At 45.7% G+C, this 16,653-nt stretch overlaps 1 protein-coding gene across 4 annotated transcripts in view; it reads right to left on the bottom strand.

The window, feature by feature from the left end:
- napepld (N-acyl phosphatidylethanolamine phospholipase D) overlaps nt 1-16,653 on the bottom strand; it is a 75,319-nt gene that overhangs the window by 33,632 nt on the left and 25,034 nt on the right. The window lies entirely within an intron of this gene.

The following is a 16,653-nucleotide window of genomic DNA, read 5'->3' as shown; positions in this document are numbered from 1 at the left end:
AGTGCTGGTGGAGGAGGCGATTACCCCGGGGAGGACGGCGGTGGCGAGCGCAGTGGCGGAGGTGCGGGAGCAAGGGGAGGCGCTGAAGGAAGTGGAAGAGACAGTACTGCAGCACAGTGGTCAACTTACCTCGATGGGGAATGAGATGCGGAAGGTGATGGAGATTAACAAGGATCTGCGAGGAAAAATGGAAGACCTGGAAAACAGATCCAGGAGACAGAATTTGAGGATTGTGGGGCTGCCTGAAGGAGTTGAAGGACCGAGGCCGACTGAGTATTTTGCCGGCGATGTTGGCGAAACTATTGGGGGAGGGGGAGGATCCCTCCCGATATGAGCTGGATCAGGCACATTGGTCGTGGAGGCCTGTACCAAAGGCAAGTGAGCCGCCAAGAATAATGACCCTGTGCTTCCGTAGGTACAGTGTAAAGGAGAAGGTCCTGTGCTGGGCTAAGCAGAAGCGGGTGGTGCAGTGGGCTGGAGCTAGCGAGGAGGCGGGCTGCCTTCAACCGGGTGAAGAGGGCACTGTACGGTAGCAGGGTGCAGTGCGGCATTGTATATCCAGCGAAGTTGAGGGTGACCTACAAGTTCAAGGACTTTTATTTCGGGACGGCAGAAGCAGCGGAGGAGTTTGCGAAGGCAGAAGGACTGTGGCAGAATTGAGAAATGGTCATGTACCAATGTAGCCTCATGACTGTATTTTTTTCTTTTTTGTTTCACTGCATGCTGGTGTATGGGCTATAGGAGCCAACGTTGTGTGTATTTGGACAAGGGAAGAAATGGGACTTTCAGTCGGAATGAGGGCTCTTTGGGGGGTAGGTGGATATGCGGGGTTTGTGTGCTAAAAGGGGACTTCAGGGTTTTTCCTGGGGCCGGGCAAGGGGGAAAGGGACCCGAGCGGGGGCCTCCACGCTGGCCGGTTTAAGCCGGTTAATGGTGGCCATGGGCGATTCCAGACTCCTTTTTCTTTTTCGCTTTTGTTTTTTTTTCTACCACGGTGGGAGGGTTTGTTTTATTTGAGGCATATATTGACAGTTGGATGGGGTGGTGGGAGGATGGGATCATTGGTGATGTTAAGGGGATTGACTTTGTATTTGTTACCGTTTGTTGCCTGTTGGTGGGGTGTAAATTTTGAAGGAAAATGTGAAAATGGAGAATAAAAACATTTTAAAAAAAAGAAACAGCAGCTTTATTCCTATATCCAGCTGTGTTGCACCAGATCTTACATCGCCTGACACTGACAAAACTGGCATCTTCATTCACTCCAAGAAGCATAAGAATCTGTTTTAATGTTCTATTGAACACTAAAATTGTTAATAGATACAATTAAACAAAACTGCACAAAGATGGCACCCCTTAATAAGTTTTAACAAGTTGGATGTACTGGTTTTATTATTTCTCCAAACATTCATGTGCAAATTTGTGTAACTTATAGTTATTGACTATATCTCAGAAACCAGGGGCGAAATTCTCCCCCAACAGCGCGATGTCCGCCGACTGGCGCCAAAAACGGCGCCAATCAGACGGGCATCGCGCCGGCCCAAAGGTGCGGAATGCTCCGCATCTTTGGGGGCCGAGCCCCAACATTGAGGGGCTAGGCCGGCGCCGGAGGGATTTCCGCCCCGCCAGCTGGCGGAAATGGCGTTTGTTGCCCCGCCAGCTGGCGAAAATGGCGTTTGGTGCCCCGCCAGCTGGCGCGGAAATGCGGCGCATGCGCGGGAGCGTTAGCGGCCGCCGACAGTTTCCCGCGCATGCGCAGTGGGGAGAGTCTCTTCCGCCTCCGCCATGGTGGAGGCCGTGGCAGAGGCGGAAGGGAAAGAGTGCCCCCACGGCACAGGCCCACCCGCGGATCGGTGGGCCCCGATCGCGGGCCAGGCCACCGTGGGGGCACCCCCCGGGGCCAGATCGCCCCGCGCTCCCCCCAGCATCCCGGAGCCCACCCACGCCGCCTGGTCCCGCCGGTAAATACCAGCTTTGATTCTGGGCGGGACTTCGGCCCATCCGGGCCAGAGAATTGAGCGGGGGGTCCCGCCAACCGGCGCGGCCCGATTCCCGCCCCCGCCCAATCTCCGGTACCGGAGACTTCGGCGGGGGCGGGATTCACGGCGGCCAACGGCCATTCTCCGACCCGGCGGGGGGTCGGAGAATGACGCCCCTGGATTGGAATTCTCCGAGCCTCTGCGCTGAATTCACGATCGGCGCGGGGGCGGAGAATGGGCGCTGATCCCGAAAACCGGTGCAATGCCGCTCCCACGATACTCCAGTCCCCGGAGAATCGCCGCGAATCGCGCGGGTAGGGGGCCATTGACAGATGCCCCCCCCACCCCTGACTAAAACTGGCCGAGTTCCCGACAGCGTGGTTCTAACCACGTTTTGCCTGTCGGGAACGGTCACCGGCGGCTGCGGACTCATTCGCGGCTGCCCTGGTGGGGGGGCGGGGGGGGAGTATCCTTCTTAAGGAAAGTCCAGAGTGAAATGCCCGCGTTTTGACGCTGGAGTGAGGACATAGCTCCATTATTGGAGAATCCCGCCCCTGTTCTTTCAATTGGGTATTAGATACTATAAATAGCATGGTACAAGCTCACACTGTAGTTTATGTTCTAATTTGCCGTTTTAATGCAGAAACTAATTTTCAGCATAGAGGCAGGAAGTTCGAGCAGACCTGTCTCTTTTAAAAGGTCCCCTGTCCACAGAAGAGTGCTGAGGTGGACTGGCTAGAAGGCCCGCTCGGTTCAAGACTTTGACCCAGTTGTATAAAAGTTATACCCTCTAGCTCTTAACCCTTTAACCCCGACCCTCAAAGTTCCTGCATCCTCAAATCACCTCCTTGCACCTCCTACCCCCATGCCATCTCCATGCTCCTATAACTCCATATCACTTCCATGCGAGCTAATACCCCATGTCACCTCCATTTCCCTCACTCCATGTTACTTCCAGATCACACCCCCCATGCCACCAATATCCCCGTGTCACCTCCATTGCTACTCATCCAGTATGCACTATGGGCAGACTGCAAGAGCTATCTGGAGATGATATCTTCACACCCATATACTGGTTTTACCCTTCGGGGGGTAGTGAGGAAGTGGTAGAAGGATTTCCAAGCTGATTATCAGCCCGTTGAACACACATTATGTGGCCAACAAGCACATTGGACTTGTACACGGAGCTTCTGGTCCAGCGGTAGGGATGCTAACACTGAGACACAAGGCCTCCTATATAAAAACTTAAATTTCTAATAATCCAAGAGTGCTCTCTCTCCCACACACTTGATACTGAAAAAAACCTCATCATGAAATCCATTCAATAGATTTAAATCCTCTCAAGTGGCCAAACTAAAGCAAAAACAAACTGTTATTCAATAATAGCTAATTATTTAATAATCTCTTAAAACTGTCGATCAAAATGTGAACTCTGCCCCTTGCAGAGGTAAGTGGTGATGGAGCTTTTGAAACTCAACCAAGCATTTATAATAGACTTAGCTGTAAAAACATTCCTTGGGAAATATCGACAATGAAGTCTGTTGGAGCTAGGGAAGCTTTCTCCATGACAACGCCTTGGCCTCTCAGAGTCGACTTGACAACCAATCAACACTTTTATCTACTGTGGTATAAACTGTTGTGATCATTTGAAATTTGGCGATCTTGCATTTGTCCTGGTGAGTGCAAGACGAAAGGCTTCAGCAGCATGTCTGTCTTTAAGCAATATTCAAGTTCTGTACTACCAAGTGATTGTTTCAATTGAAACTGCAATAACAAATGGCTCCTTTATTTTCCGAATCTACACCGGATGGCCTGTCAATCAATGGACTCCAGCTGCAGATGTCTGCTCTTTTATTCTAACTCGAAGCTGTAGCCAATTTTTTTCATTTTTAAAGGGCTAGGGATCTAATTCACTTCAGACCATGACATTTGAACAGACTGTATCTGCCTTTTGTAAGCAGTTCTGCCTCCTCTGTAAAATTGTGGTTCTCACATTATGTGTTTGGGTCCCTGGAAAATGGGTGCGTTAGAGCATTAATTTCAAATGGCTCTGCTCAATTTGGATATCCTGCCTAAGCAGGTCCCTTCTCCTGCCATCATAAGTGGATTTTGCCAGAAATGGGTGAGGGGCTTCTGCACTGGAGTCCCGCCAACCATTTTCCAAACCTCAAAGCCAGCCAGACTCACGGAAATCTGGCCTGAAATCTCAATATAATAAATTCCATTATCACAAATCAATACAGTAAGATGTCCGACTGTAAATGCCGATATCAAAGAAGAAACCATCAAATTTAGCAAATCTGCTCTCAATGCTTTGAACCAGATGTGAGTGCAGCCTAAGAAATAGGAACGACAGTCTAGGATACGGATAAGAGGGGCTCAGAGTTGACTTACTTTACTATTTCCCCTCTCATGTTTGGGAAACCTCTGACACTCAACTTAGTTGTTCTCTATCTCAACAAAGCTGAGATAAGGAAATCAGCATGTGGAGGTGGGAATGCAGAGGCGAACTTCACTCCACGGTGCAGTGTGCAGGTGTTATAACATGGGGTGTCATCAGACTGCATACCCCAAAATACCAGTTTAAGCCAATTATCCAGCTGTACTTGAATTTCCATTTTATTCAGAGATACTAGATGTCAGAAATCATTTGTGTAATTCAGAAAATAGGCCGGAATATGCGCAAACATTAACTAGTGGCCTTAAAGAACAAACTAGCAATTAAACTGTATGCAGTGGATCAGCGTTTTAAATAGTGTTGCTGAAGGATTTTTGTTGTCTGTTAGAAAAGAGTTGCATTTATATAGCGCTTTACATAGCCACGCAGTGGTAGCATCCCTGCCTGAGCCAAAAGCACCAGGTTCGAGTCCCACCACAGGACTTGATGGCCAAGGAAGGTGCATTAATAACATGGTCAAAGGGCAGCACGGTGGCTTAGTGTTTAGCACGGCTGCCTCACGGCGCTGAGGTCCCAGGTTCGATCCTGGCTCTGTCCGTGTGGAGTTTGCACATTGTCCCCGTGTCTGCGTGGGTTTTGCCCCCACAACCCAAAAATGTGCAGAGTAGGTGGATTGGCCACACTAAATTGCCCCTTAATTGGAAAAAATAATTGGGTACTCTAAATTTAAAAAAATAAAAAATAAAATAACATGGCTGGGGGTAAGAGCGGGAGGGATTCCTGGTCAGCCATGTTTGATGTGGAGTGGCGCCCCCTCATGCTATAAGCCTCTGACGACAGACTAGCAAATGGTTCCAGGATTTACTACTAAAGAAACAGCGGAAGATCTGCCATAGTGCACCACTACATGTGGGAAGAGAATTGGAATTAGAATTACGTGGCCACTGGGTGTCTCAAAGTACTTTACAGCCAGGGCAGTGTTTTTGAAGTATCGTCTTTTAATAAATAATTCAAGGGATGTGGGCATCACTGCTTAGGCCAGCATTTATTACCCACTCCTAATTGCCCTTCAGAAATGGTGGTGAGCTGCCTTTTTGAACCACTGCAGTCCCTGAGGTGTAGGTACAATCAAGTGCTGTTAGGGAGGGAGTTCCAGGATTTTGACCCAGCAACAGTGAAGGAACGGTGATATATTTCCAAATTAGGATTGTGAGTGGCTTGGAAAGAAATTTCCAGATGGTGGCGTTCACAATTATATGCTGCCTTTGTCCTTCTAGATGGTAGTGGTCATGGGTTTGAAAGGTGGAGCCTTGGTGAGTTTCTGAAGTGCATCTTGTAGATTGTACACATTGCTCCTACTGTGCATCAGTGGTGGTGGGAGTGACTGTTTGTGGCTGGGGTGCCAATCAAGCGGGCTGCTTTATCCTGGATGCCGAGAGTTCCTTGAGTGTTGTTGGAGTTGCACTCATCCAGGAGAGTATTCCATCACACTCCTGACTTGTTCCTTCTAAATGGTGGACAGGCTTTGGGGAGTCAGGACGTGAGTAACTCACTGCAGGATTCCTAGTCTCGGACCTGCTCTTGTAGCCACAATATTTATATGGCTCGTCCAGTTACATTTCTGGTCAATGGTAACCTAGGATGTTGATAATGGGGGATTCAGCAATGGCAATGCCATTGAATGTCGAGGGGTGATGGTTAGATTCTCTCTTGTTGGAGATGGACATTGCCTGTAACATGAATGGTTCTTGCCACTTGTCAGCCCAAGCCTGGATATTGTTCAGGTCTTGCTGCATTTGGACATGGACAGCTTCAGTATCTGTGGAGTTGAAAATGGTGCTGAACATCATCAGCAAACATCTCCACTTCTGACCTTATGATGGAAGGAAGATCATTAACAAAGCAGCTGAAGACAGTTGGACCACGGACATGACCCTGAGAATCTGGGATGTTCTGGAGCTGTGGTGACTGAGCTCCAACAACCACAACCTTTTTCCTTTGTGCCAGGTATAATTCCAACCAGGGGAAGAATTCCCCTGATTCCCATTGATTCCAGTTTCGCTGGGACCCCTTGATGCTGCGTACGGTCAAATGTGGCCTCGATATAAAGAGTAATCACTCTTACCTCACTTCTGCAATTCAACTCTTTTGTCCTTCGAGCCAACGCTGTTAATAGGTCAGGAGCTGAGTGGCCCTCGTGGAACCCAAACTGAGCGTCAGTGAGCAGGTTATTTGCTTTGCAAGTGTCGCTTGACAGCACTGTTGATTGAGAGTAGACTGATGGAGCGGTAGTTGGCCAGGTTGGATTTGTCCTGCTGTTTGTGTACAGGATGTACCTGGGCAATTTTCCATGTTGTTGACTAGATGCCAGTGTTGTAGCTGTACTGGAACAGCTCGGCTAGGGGTGCAGCAAGTTCTGGAGCACAAGTCGTCAGTACTTTTGCCAGAATATTGTGGGTCCTCCAACAACTCTGGGATCTTTATTTACTTAAATATATTAACAGGTATTTTTAAAACTTCTGATGCACACCCATGGACCCCTACAGAGTAGTCCGATCTAACATTGTGAGCATCAGACAACTGCTGTAGAATGAGTGTGCCATGCGCAATCCTAGATGCCTGCTTTACCAACAAATTTTTAGATCAGTCCAGAGAATGTAGGGAGTGGTTTATTTGTGGGGCCGTGAGGGTATAGTGCTGTAGAAGAAATATGGAACTCTGAAACTTTTTTGTGTTAAGAAAAAAGTTCAAATATGAATGAAAAAACAGGAAAAATAGGAATCAAAAAATTAGGTAATCTCAGTAGATACATTGACAAATAGAATTATATTTTACTTTACATTCTTGCATTATATTCAACGTAGTTCAATGATATTACCACAACAGTTGCTTAATAAACTGCAGAAATGGTATTTCCATGTATTTGATTATTAAGTTGTGCATCAGACAAAGAAATACTAAATTTAAAAAATACTTTTTTGTAGGTACAGTATATTTTTTTTTCAAACTGCTCATAACTCAATTTGTTAAACTATCTTAATTTAATGGTAATATGGGCACATCATGACTAGCTTAAAGAGTATTACTACACTGTCTGCCCCACTTTAGGAACAATGGCTGCTTTGTAAGAAACTGGACGCTTTGTGCTCTTTGTGAGCAATACAATTTGATTTATTTTGTTCCGAGATTCAGGCTTTAGGATTGTTCCTGAAGAATAATCCTGTGGCCAATAATTCTTTGTTACCCTCAAATTAGATAAATTCCTCCTGATATTAAGAGTGCAATTCTGGCTTTTCTGTATTGAATAACAATTGACTGATTCAGGAATCAATAAATGAAAACTACAAAAATATCTCCATAGCAACACTCTTTAAGGCAAATTTGTTTCACAGACAACAGTGGTTTTTGCCCAGGTGCAAAGCGAGAGCTCGGGGAATGTAGCACATACTTTGAAACCATCACATTCCATGCACAAAAATTCCATTGAGGTATTATTTTATTGGTTTTGCTAAAGGTCAGTTTGCTGAAATGGATACATTTCACCACCGACCCCCTAACCCCAGTGTACCATCTATTATACTGTCTAGTGAAAAGCCATTTTATTGTTTTCCGTTTGTTTGTCAAAGTAATTCTCCCAATTCCTCAACCCTTCCAGCTTAATGTTTCTGCTGATATAAGAAGGATGCCCACTAACTTGATTCCTGATCATTTTACCAATGGCCCCTTTGACCACTGTTTGGAGGGTTGAATTAAAATATATCCCAGATCACTGTGAGCTTTGTGCATGTTGGTGGTGAAGGGAGAGTGTTAAAATTCCCATTCTCTAAGGTCAGTGTTCCAACAATCAACACTGTGTAAAAATCAGTAAGTTTTCTATAATTGTTTGCTACATTCCAACAATAACATCAGAACCGATTCAGCAACCGTGTTGCGCCCGGCACAGATCCGGGCACAACGGGTGAATCGCGCACGAGCCCCAAATCTGGCTCCACGCCGGGCCGATTGTGAGTCACCCAACTTGCTCAGCCTCACTGGGCATGATCCCAATCTGCATATTAGGCCCATTTAAATACCCAGACACCATATGCACCCGGTGTCTGGGAGCCAATGGCCATGCCTGCAAGACCTTGTCAGGTGCCGTTTAGCAATAGTTTCTACAAACGTGGACCAGGCGTGACGGCACCTTGGGGGGTAATACAGGCCCATGGAGGCCCCCGGTGGTCGGGGACAGAGCCGGATGGTACCCTGGCACCTGCCAGCCAGTCACTCTGGTTGTGCCACCCAGGTACTGCTGGGGTGCCCAGGTGGCACTGCCAGGGGTCAGGCCGGAGGTGGAGGCCTTCCCCATTGGAGGCGGGGTGGGGATGTTTCCAGGGGCTTCGAGATGGTTGAGGGGATCAATAAAGCAGGGAGGCATGTAGAGATCTGGGCTGCTGTTGAAAATGACGCCCGAATCTGTGAGGAGAGGAAATCGACTAAAGTGTGGCCTCGGCGGGGAGAAACCCCCCCAAGGGCCAAGAAAAACAGCATAGTGCCGGTGAATAGTGGGGTGAATTGCGCCGCTGCAGCACTTCGAGGTATCCCAACACAGTGAAAAATGCAATATGAATCCAAGTTTTACATTCTGAGTGCCCATTGACAAACACGGGCAGACCTAACATTAGTTAGATCCTGCAGACCATGGAAAATGGCAGTCCAAACCTCTCAGAAGCCACTTTTCATTTCCCCACATGGTTCCCAGAAGTCAATGGTCAAAAGGTTTGCACGATTTTATGAAGAAATATTTTGTTATGTGTTGGCTTTCAGGGATGAAAAAAATGAATCTGTAATTTGATGTTAGCGGCGTGGAATGCAGGGTCAAATTAGTCATCTCAGCTCTGTCACCAGAGGATTAAATGTCTGGCTCTTTTCTGCAGGATGTTCTGCAAGGGGGGAGGGACTGGGAGACTGAGAACAAGGGTTTTCAAAACAGCACCTCGTCAGTATTAGGGGCAGATTGGAGCAGAGGAGGGACAAAGATTAAATACAATTGTGAACTTGGGGAATTTACGAGTCGTCAAAAGAAGAATTTTCAGGCTGCAGAGGTTTGTGGATCCACTGGAACCATTTGCAGAAAATCAACATTGTCATAAAATAGTTTGAAATATTTAGGGAACTTTCTCCTTTGTATCCTTAAGTGCAAAGTAAAACAATTATTATTTGAGTAGGATTATACAAGTAATAAATCAGCAATGCTGTGCAACAGATTAATTCATTGAAACATGGCAATCGGTTTCAAAGGTCAAGCTAACAGTGACTGAGCACTGTGGAATTACTGAAAGTTCAGCTATGTATTGCAGCATACATTCACTGATGCTTCTTGCAAAAATAGTTTCATTGCCATTCCGCAACAAACCAAATCTCCCAAAATATTTGACCTTGCAAACCATAATAAAGCTGAAATTTACAAAGACAGAATTCACTTCAGCTATTTTTAAAATACATAGTTCCCTGCAGTGTTTAATGCTAAGGGGACTGACCTTTAAGTATAGAGATCTCATGGTCAATTTTGACTCCTTTGGGTGTGGCAGAGTCAAAGTCCATCAGGCCACCTGCTAATTAAAATAATTACATTACTCCAATTACCCGCCCCCAAAAGAAACTTCAGTTGAGACTGAAAATGGTTTTAAAACCACGGGCTTAAAAAGAAAGCAAAACCTTTGCAAACAGACATTTTTTGTAAAATCTTTAATTACTGTTTTGGAAAGTCATAAACCCATTTAAAGTAAACAAGGTAATGAGGCAAGAATATGCCATGAATAAATATGTCAACTACTCTCTTATGACATAGACTAACTTGCACGCAATTAGAGGTGTAAAGTGAGTCTCCTTACTGCTAGAATATCTGCCAGTCTGGTCTCAACCGCTAATGTGATTATCGAAGGGTGCATTTATACTTTAACTTTAGTGTTGCTTCCCACCAACGCTGTAATGATAATGTAAACACAAACACAACCTGCTGTTAGGCCCCAGTATGATACAGGAACTATGTTGCGTGAAACTCCTTAGAAAAAAAGTCCTGCTTCTGTTTTGCAGTCAATTGAGGCATTCGAGACATTCAATTTAACCTCCAAGAGCCAAATTATCTCGCTGATTGTCATGTCCTGGCACCAGGGCTGAGAGCGGGAACCAATCCCGTTTCTTAGGTGGCAGGACCCTGGAGTGGCACACTGCTGGCGGCAGACAATGGACATGCCGCCACTAGGACTTCCATTCAATTCAGGAGGGGAGCCCACTCATAATTTCTTCTGCTGACGGTGACCATGCTGAGGCTGCAGCTAGAAGATTGGGGCTCCTCGAAGAGCTGGTAGGTTTTTTGTGGGAATGCCAGAACTAGGTGATCAGGTGGAGAGGAGGAAAGTTGTGGTGCATTGGCCAAACCTTTGCTGCAGGGATGGTTCCCGGATGGGGCCCGCAGCCATGAATTAACCATAAAGAAGGATGCCGCCCGAGGAACCTACCGGGGTTCTGTCGGGGTTTACTTAGCAGTCTCCCCAGTGGCAGCTGGCTCTACAAATGTGGGGAAAATGCCCGCAGGTGTAGGTAGTGGCCCATACTTTGACCATTAAGCAGTTCAATTTGCTGCCCAGTTGGTGGCCGCGCCACTAAAGTTCAGAATTCCAAAGAATTGGCATCTTCTTTTGAGTGTGTTTCTTCTGGTATTTCCAAAGGCAGTAATTTGAGGGGTTTTTAAGTGGAAGTTTCTGTGGTAGGAATTTTGTTTCTGAATAAAGTAAGCATGAAGTCATTTGAGTTGTGGCGAGTGTCATGAGTGGAAAATCATATTATAAGGGCTTGCATCAAAAATTTGAATTAAATCGGAATAATCTCCATTGGAATTCATGACCTGTGTTTTAATTTTTTTTAGTGCTCTGCTGTTACTAATCTCCTCCATATGTGCTTGAGTAGCAATAACTTTACAATACTTTTCTAAATTGTTCCACATAAACTGGAAGCCAAGACAGAGGCTGACAGACTATTTATTCCAGTGGGGGAAGGGGTTAAAGGGAAGGCAGCAAGGAGACTGGTCAAGTCCACAGCCGATATTTACATACATTTGCAACAAGGATCACTGTACTGCAATAAATAAAAATAAAAAGTGCTGGAGAAATACAGCATCTGTGGAGAGAGATACAGAGTTAACGATTAGGGTCCAATATGACTCTTCATCCTAAGCAATCTGGAGAAGACCGCCAGTTATTTTCCCCTTGTCAATTTGCGGTTCTTGGTAAAGCTCTGGAATTTAGAAGATTATAAAGGACAGTAAGGTGAAAGTACTGTACTAAAAATAGCTGACAGCCAATATGACTTTTTTTGAGATTCTTTTGTGTTTTTAATGGGACAGTTAAAGAAACTATTGAATATGCTATTCTTGGGAAATAACATTCTAAACTTGAAATTAATCACAGGAGTGAATAGCCCCAAAATGACAATGTTGTCCATCTAGTTGGTCCAGGGGCTGGTTTTGCACACTGGGCTAAATTGATGGCTTTTAAAGCAGACCAAAGCAGGCCAGCAGCACGGTTCAATTCCCGTACCAGCCTCCCCGAACAGGCGCCAGAATGTGGCGACTAGGGGCTTTTCACAGTAACTTCATTGAAGCCTACTCGTGACAATAAGCGATTTTCATTTAATTTCAGGTGTCTAAGTGATATATCCCACAAAAGAGCTCATACACCCCTTCCTCCACCCCCCAGATGTTTACCCAACTTTTTCTTGCAGCTGCATATCGAATTAATCTCCTGACCTCTTTTAGCAGGTTGCTCCATACATACACTACCCTCAGCATAAAGCAGTTAAACCTACCACTGTTTCAACTTCTATCTCCTAATTTTAAAGCGTGTTGTTGAATCTGTAAGTAGCCCGGCCGCCCCACCCACCCCCCTTCAGGAAAATGGTCCAGGGGCAGAGTGGAGCCTGGAAACAGCTATTTTTAGTGCCTGTCCACCTTCATTCCTGACCCTGGCACGGGCTGGGAATCCAACCCAGAAGTTGCAGTCAGTTTCAAAGGGATAATGACAACGAATGCTTTCAGCTGTTTGGTGTTTAATCCAGGATTATATCACTGAGAATGATTTTCAATGTTGATCTGTCTTTGGAAATATACTAAATCTCTTAAACTGCATTTTTAATTGACTTCCAACTGTGAGTCAATCAAAGCCGAAAATTTATTTTGTGTCTGTGCAAAAAAAATTAGTTTAAAGTAATCCGCAGGGAGAAAAAGTGGTAGAGATGCATCAGCTTTTCATTTTAATGCTCTCACAGACTTGGAAAATATTGTCCTCAAGAATTTGGCGATGATTTGAGCTGAAGATTTATGCACTTTTACAGACAAAATGAGCATCCCAATTGCAAATTACTGATTGTATCAGAAACACACATCATCTGTCGTTATACACAGATCTTCATGGAATACCTTCAAAGATAGACATCAATAAATTGCACTTCCTTAACACTGCCAGTAATGTACTATAGACGATTATCCGTTTCCCACAAACATACACTAAGTGACAATCTAACACTGATAATCTCTCACCATCCTTTATTTGTTGACATAAACACAGGTGGTCACGGTCAGTGAATATGTCTTCAAATGATTTCTCCTACCCATCACCAAACTCTTATATTGCTCAATGCACCACAGCCCCATTGCACACCCATCAACAATCCAAACTCACGCCTAACATTCAGATTCTCCACCTCACCCTCACACACTTACCAATACTATCTGCCTCACATCCACCTCTTGCAGCTTTCACATACATCCAGCTCTTCAGCAGGCGCGTTATCCAGCTCTCCAGCAGGCGCGTTACCCAAACACAGTACAACATACTGACATTCTTCCCTCTCACTTTGCCTCCCCGAACAGGCGCCGGAATGTGGCGACTAGGGGCTTTTCACAGTAACTTCATTTGAAGCCTACTTGTGACAATAAGCGATTTTCATTTTCATTCATTCATTCACTTTCCAGACAATGTTGCACATAACATCAGGAAGCAACACAGGAGCAATTGGGCTCAGGCATGTATCTGCTATGACCTTTGTAGGAGACGATGCTCCACATCACCGGGCCAACTGGGAGAAAGGCCACTCTATCTAGCATTGCTGAGAACATTCAGGATGATGGTATGTCCCTGCCTTAAGCCTTCTAAAATCCAATTCACTCTCAACCTGCAATGTTGCATGAAGTGCAAGCTGTAGGTGATGTGACCATGGATCTGTCACATTCCCCCTTTCCCTCACACTAATTTTCTGTGTTTTTGTTTTCAGTTATCCAAGATATGCCACCTGGCCAGCCATAGAGAAGTCCAGTTCTACTTGGCACAGGGATTTGCATAGAGTTTGGAGCTCATCCTTTCCAGGGTTGAGGTGGTGACCAACTTCACTACAGCACTAACAGACACAACTGTGACACTGCACCTGGCGTCTGTGTCCCAACTTCCATTGCAACACAGGCAGGAGCCAGCCAATGTCTCAGTGCTTCAGTGGAAGCTCAGACTGAGGTGATGGGAGAGATGCTTGTTGCTATACAAGTTTGGTGCCATGTGAGCTCAGACTGCAGATCTCAGTGCTCAAAAGGGGCAAGCAGGCTCTCACAGTAGTGCAGAAATCTGTGCTCCACTGAGACTACTAGAGCGGTCACCTCATGGGAATGGCATTGTATCCATGGCATACAACTCTTCTGTTCTCTCTCTGAATTACATCATTCATCTACTGCCACTCTTGTCAGTGTCCCTGCTGAAACTTCTCAGCCAGCCAGCCCTGTCTGCAGTCACCAATGCTTAGGCTGTGTAGTCCATAGCTAGGTCCTCAAAGCCAAGAGCTGCTCAAAAGTATCCTGCAAAGCAGGATCTGGTGATCCCATTAAATAGTGCTAGTAGGGGGTGGGGAACATCTGGAAGGAGGGGGAATCTTGTGATCAGCTGAGACAATTAAAATAAGTTGTTGACAGAAACTGAGAGATGCAATATGGTGGTTGAGCGCCAAATCAGTGTTAAACATTGTTGGACCACTTTGCATGCTTCTGTGCATGTATGGCACACCCACGCTAGAATCCTGACAGTCAAGGGGTGACTCAGGGGCTGCGTCAGGGGTGACCAGGACTAATCCAGCCAACCTTTTGAAATTCTGGTCTTCCGTAGCACTGCACTAGCAGTGCTGCACAGCTGAAATTTTCAGCCCATATATTTGCCAGAATGAGTCGCTGGAAATACTGGCAATTAATATATTTTGTAAAAAGCTTAATTTATCCAAGTAGTCAGGGAATTGAGGTCATCTGTTGCACTCAGCTGCTGTTTTACTGAGATCATTAAAGACCACAGAATCTGGTAAATTCCAGGGGTTTTTCCTGCTGGTTCCGGGGAAGAGGAATCAGCCCTCTTTCCCCTGGAGGCCTGAGGTGTAACTTTTCAGAGTGCCTGGGAGTCTGGGTTATGACTCGGTTGCACGGCGATGGACCGAGCTCTGTGCTTTGTGGATATCCTGTTATCCACCTGGGGGGTGGGAAATCTTCTTGTTGATTGAGCGGCCTGTTCTTCTCCACATTGCTGGGCACTTGGCGGACGCCAGGAAAATGTGCCGTCTGTTTTGGGTCCTGATCTTTTAGTTTTCAATGGGTTAGTTCTGGTAGTTCTTGCTCTTTGCTCTTTTTTCCTTATTTTTCTTCTATGGGAGGCCCTGAGTGTTTGATTGTAATCCGAATATGTTGTTGCTGGTCCTCTCTCCACAAATGCATGGAATGATTCTGGTACTGCTCTGGGCCTGGATTGGGATTAAGTTGCGTTGTGTGGCATGGACGTAATTTCTCCTTAGAACTGCGGGTTTCACGTGTTTTCTTTTGTTTTTCGAACGGGTGGGTATGATGAATCTGTTCATGGCTCCTACATGGGTGCAGACGGGTCTGATATCCCAGGAGATATCAGACCCGTCTGTGATGGGTGATGGGTCGTTGATGCCTTTGGCGCTGCTGGGGCTGAGGGAGTTGTAAGTTGGTGCGCACCCAATCACGTTGCGGGAAATGTATCCTGATTTCTTGTGATGATTCTGAACTTGTGGGGCATTGGAGGGGGTGTGCACCGTTTTATCACATCTTCATGACTTCATCCTCCTCCTCCCTCGGTCTTTGGTGGATTTAAAAGAGTATCTAGTTTTGTCTAAAGATTGAATCGAGCCAGTTGTGATGTTGTCCTGTTGTTCCATTCTGTACTCATGTATGTCAAACATATTTTTCTTCTTGCTTCTTGCTGATGTTTTATTTTGTAATATCCTTGCTTTATAGTCTAAAATGTAAAACTTTAATAAATATACTTCTAAAAAAAATATTGGATGGCTGAGGGATGCTGGCAGCCTTCGCATGTGGCGGGTGGGGGGGGGGGGGGGGGTCACTCCACCACCAGTAAAATACCAATGAGCCCTAGTCTAAATCATAGGTTCTTTACAACAAAGAAGGGGATCATTCAGCCCCGCGTATCTCTGTTGGTCTTTTGAAGGAACAATTCACCTACTGCCATTCCTCCTCCCTTTCCCCATAGTCCTACGATTTGTTCCTTTTCAGATACTGATTGAAGTCTATTGAAAGCCACGAATGAACCTGCCTCCACCACACTCCCAGGCACGCAGTCCAGATCCTAATCACTTGCTGCGTAAAGATGTTTTTCCTCTTGTCACTGTTGTTTCTTTTGCAAATCGCATTAAATAGATGCTCTCTAGTCATCGATCCTTCCACCAATGGGAATTGTCTCTCCCTATCTACATGTCCAGGCACTTCAATATTTGGAATACCCTGATCAACTCTCCTCTCCATCACCATCACCAAGAAGATGAGCACCAGATTCTCTAACCTATGTAACTGAGGATCCTTATTATGGGAACTATTCTCATGCTTGTTTCCAATGCCTTCATATCCTCCCTAAAGTGCGGTTCCCAGAACTGGGTGCAATACTTTGGTTGGGGCTGAACCAGCATTTTATACAGGTTTAATGTAATTTCAAGGATTTTGTACCGTATGCCCCTATTACAAAGCCCAAGATCCCAAATGCTTTATTAACTAGTGTCTCAACCTGCCCTGCCACCTTCAATGGCTTATGCACACAAACCTTCATGTCCCTCTGCTCCTGCACCCCCTTTAAAATTGTACCAGTTAAATTGTATTGCCTCTCCCTATTCTTCCTACCAAAATGAATATTATACTTCCCTGCATTAAATGTCATCTGCCACTTGTCTGCCCATTCCACTAAGCTG

The sequence above is a fragment of the Scyliorhinus torazame genome, chromosome 13 (genome assembly GCF_047496885.1).
Source record: "Scyliorhinus torazame isolate Kashiwa2021f chromosome 13, sScyTor2.1, whole genome shotgun sequence".
NCBI lineage: Eukaryota > Metazoa > Chordata > Chondrichthyes > Carcharhiniformes > Scyliorhinidae > Scyliorhinus > Scyliorhinus torazame.
This window is presented reverse-complemented; position numbering and strand designations above follow the sequence as displayed.